Here is a 4668-nt window from a genome sequence, read left to right as displayed (position 1 = left end):
CCTCCTGAGCTCCCTGTCGGACAGGCCCAGCTTTGGCACCTGCGTCCTTGCCCCAAGTTGCTACACGGCTCCCCTCATCTGGAGCCGCCGGCCCACTTTTCTTTCCCACCACAGACTGAACGCATCTTTGGACATGTGGCTGGCTCTGGCATGAAAGGTTTCCAGGGCACTTCATTGGCACTCTTAACTCGTGTCATAACACACTGAATTGTTTTAGAAGTACGTTTAGAAATAGCTTATTCACAAGAATATCAAACTTCCTCATTCTTGGTCAACATTGACAGATGGTCATTTATCTTAGCATGTTATACATACTTCAATTAAGTATGTTTCCCCCTTTGTCTGTGATCGTCTACAGATAAAACTGGTCTGCTATTAGCTTACTTAGAGTCCATCTCTGCCTTTGCTCTTTCATTTTTCCTGAACTTCTCGTGTGGGATAATTTCTCATATCGCTTTCCCTGATCCTAACTTACTTATTATAATTAAGTGGGGTGTAGGAATAGGAATATAGTATAGTTATGAATGTCCAATAACATATATTCCATTATTCTAAATTGATTTAAATTTACTTAAAAATGATAGTTGAAGATAGAGTGCCTCATTTGGAAGGGAAGGGGGTCTACAGAATATTTGCTTTTATAAAGGGGGTATTGGGTCTGAAATGATAGCTATGGCCATAAGTTAGCAACGTTTGCTAGGAACTGGGCTGATGTTAACTCTGCTAGTTCTGATCCATAGATCATAGTCCTTTGTAGATCTATGGTCTATTGTAGACTTTGTGTGTTAGGTGCAGCATTTATCACATTGTATGTACCGCACTATATATATGATATTCAGTAGCTTACCCTCTAAATGAAAAGATAAAAGGACTATAGATGAGTAGATTCTTAGTGAGTTGTTCCCCGCCCTCTCCCATTCCCACCAATTTGGTTAGAGATAGCCAATACAGAAGATTCTTTAAACACGTGGATGAGGATAGAAACTCAATCCTTAACCATTACACATTTTCAGGACTGACTTTAAATTAAATTTTAGGCTATCATTAGCAATGTACCGCTATTCTCAGATTTCTTTTACAGTCTCTTGTTTCGATGACCTTTTCGTACTTCGGTCTTTGCTTAATTTCATTCAGAGGTAGAAAATATGGTAATTTTTAACAACTCCTTGGTAATTGTGCAAATAAAAAGGAGGTTTTAAAACGGCAGATTTAAAAAGAAAAGAATTGATTCGATTCCAAAGCTGGTATTAACATATTTCAATGCAGAGGAAAGATAAGGAGCAAGATGAACCTTAAGGTTATAAGAGGCCCATCAAATTGACCTACATGAGCTCACAGAAGTTACACGTTTCCTAAGGCCAAGGAACTGTTTCATGACCTTGAAGGGTATATTAGGATTTCTATTTAAGTCATTACATTTTCAAACATTGAACTGCTCAGATTTGGTTCACTGCACAAACCCATCACTTAGAATGTTAAAGAGCATGACTTTGGTCTCCTGGAGACAGCTCTTCTGTGACTGAGCTCTCGTTTGCACGGCCTGTCTACCTTCCCTGTTAATTTTTTTTTCTTGTTTTTTGTTTTTCTCCCCCCCTTGTCAGCCTACATTGTGAATGCAACTGATAGAACAAACACCAACACCTAACACTGGAAATTCTCTCCTCTGAACTCATTTGAAACACATGCTGAGGTTCTCAATCGGCAAGTTTTATAAAATGTCAGAACGTTTTAGAGTTGGGAGTGATTGTTGGACTCATTCTAATCACACAGGGAGCTTAAGAAAATACTAATGCCTCAGCCCCACCTTCCGAAATTCTGAATTAACTTGTCTGGGGAAGACTGCAGGCCCCTATGTTTTTAAAAAGTCTTCCAAGCAATTTTAATGTCCAGCCAATTGGAGAACCACTGGGCTAGTCCCATTCGATCAGATAAAAACAGAAATTCATATAGGATTTGACATAGCAAAGGGCACAAAACTAGACATCAGAATAGCTGAGACTAAACACTGACGGCGCCGGCCCTCCCCGCCCCGCAGAGGCCCGCGCGGCCTCCCTCCGCCGCGGGGACCCGGAGTGGCAGCCGCCGCAACCCCCGTCCTTCCCGCGCCCCGCGCCCCGCCGCCGCCGCCGCCGCCGCCGCCCGCGCTCACCTCAGGGGCGCAACCGGCACAGCCGGCAGTCGGCCTCGTTCCCGCCGAAGCGTCTCGGTGCGGTACTCCCTGCGCGGGCGGCTTCTTCCCCGGCGGTCGCAGGGGGTTCAGGGGTGGGGGGGCGGGGAACGGCCGTCACTTGAGCAACGAACCGAAGCGCCGCCTGGTGGCATTTTCCACAGGCCGGCGCCACCGCAGCCGCCTTGGGTCCGCACAGCCCCCTGCCGGCCGCAGCTCTTGCTGTCTCGCCGAGCCGACAAGCCTCCGCGGACAGGCGAGGGAGCCGCGGCGCGAGTCGGAGGCCGGGCGGGGGTGTGCGCAGACTCTGTCCTCTGGGGACTGCGCGCATGCGCACCAGCGGGGCGGGACCCGCGGCCGCTGCCTGGGGGCGGGACCCGCGGCCGCTGCGTGGGGGCCGGCCCCGCCCAGGGGCGCTGGTCCGGCTCAGCCAATCGCGAGCGCCGGGTACCTCTTGGCGCGGGCGATTTGAATGGTTCGCGGCCGCCTGAGGTGGCGGCAGGTGGGCACGCCGCTGCCCTTTTGGGAGCTTCTCCGAGATCGGGAGGGGAACCCGCCCCTCATCCTTTCGCCGGAGCCCCACCCTCCCCAGGCCGCGGGACTGGCAAAAAAAAAAAAAAAAAAAAAAAAACCAGCTGGGAAAGTAAAACAACACTGACTTCAGGATAACGGTTACATCTTTGGATGGAAAGAAGGGAATGGGATAAAGGAAAGGTGAAAAAGAAACTTCAAGCATTTGTATATTATTTGATTTCTTAAAGAAAGATTTTTAAATGCTAACATTTTGCAAAATGCTTCAATGTTTTAAAGAAATAAAATGTTAATATGTAATTTTATTACATAAAAACCCAAAATATAGTCATGCATATGCACACAGATATGCATATTTTATATCTAAACATAAAAAACATTATTCGATGAATAAGATGATAGAGATTTTCTCTATCATTGAGCTTTATTCTTTTCCTTAACTTACGGTTATTTCAGGTACTTCAGGGCTCCAGAGCTTGCCAGGAGACGCACATGTCCAAGAAGACCAGTGCCCAGCAGGGAAGCAGGATGGAGCCCCAGGTGCAGGGAGGTCAAGGCAGGATGGGGGTACTGGGGATGGTCGAAGGCAGGCAGGGAGGCTCGCGGTCAGGCAACGGGGAGGGAAGCATCGGGGTGTATGTGGGGCACAGGAAGGCCAAGGCAGGATGGGGTGAGGGGCGCTGTGTGGGACCCAAGTAGGAAGGGAGGGGAGGGGTGCTTCAGGCGCCAGGGTCGGGCTATCCCCTCCCCCCACCTCCTGCCACCTCCCAAAGCAGCAGCTGAGTCCCTCCTGAGCTCCCTGTCGGACAGGCCCAGCTTTGGCACCTGCGTCCTTGCCCCAAGTTGCTACACGGCTCCCCTCATCTGGAGCCGCCGGCCCACTTTTCTTTCCCACCACAGACTGAACGCATCTTTGGACATGTGGCTGGCTCTGGCATGAAAGGTTTCCAGGGCACTTCATTGGCACTCTTAACTCGTGTCATAACACACTGAATTGTTTTAGAAGTACGTTTAGAAATAGCTTATTCACAAGAATATCAAACTTCCTCATTCTTGGTCAACATTGACAGATGGTCATTTATCTTAGCATGTTATACATACTTCAATTAAGTATGTTTCCCCCTTTGTCTGTGATCGTCTACAGATAAAACTGGTCTGCTATTAGCTTACTTAGAGTCCATCTCTGCCTTTGCTCTTTCATTTTTCCTGAACTTCTCGTGTGGGATAATTTCTCATATCGCTTTCCCTGATCCTAACTTACTTATTATAATTAAGTGGGGTGTAGGAATAGGAATATAGTATAGTTATGAATGTCCAATAACATATATTCCATTATTCTAAATTGATTTAAATTTACTTAAAAATGATAGTTGAAGATAGAGTGCCTCATTTGGAAGGGAAGGGGGTCTACAGAATATTTGCTTTTATAAAGGGGGTATTGGGTCTGAAATGATAGCTATGGCCATAAGTTAGCAACGTTTGCTAGGAACTGGGCTGATGTTAACTCTGCTAGTTCTGATCCATAGATCATAGTCCTTTGTAGATCTATGGTCTATTGTAGACTTTGTGTGTTAGGTGCAGCATTTATCACATTGTATGTACCGCACTATATATATGATATTCAGTAGCTTACCCTTCTAAATGAAAAGATAAAAGGACTATAGATGAGTAGATTCTTAGTGAGTTGTTCCCCGCCCTCTCCCATTCCCACCAATTTGGTTAGAGATAGCCAATACAGAAGATTCTTTAAACACGTGGATGAGGATAGAAACTCAATCCTTAACCATTACACATTTTCAGGACTGACTTTAAATTAAATTTTAGGCTATCATTAGCAATGTACCGCTATTCTCAGATTTCTTTTACAGTCTCTTGTTTCGATGACCTTTTCGTACTTCGGTCTTTGCTTAATTTCATTCAGAGGTAGAAAATATGGTAATTTTTAACAACTCCTTGGTAATTGTGCAAAT

Source organism: Camelus bactrianus, chromosome 7 (genome assembly GCF_048773025.1).
Source record: "Camelus bactrianus isolate YW-2024 breed Bactrian camel chromosome 7, ASM4877302v1, whole genome shotgun sequence".
Taxonomy (NCBI): Eukaryota; Metazoa; Chordata; class Mammalia; order Artiodactyla; family Camelidae; genus Camelus; species Camelus bactrianus.
The sequence above is the reverse complement of the archived record's forward strand: the minus strand, read 5'-3'. Positions refer to the sequence as shown.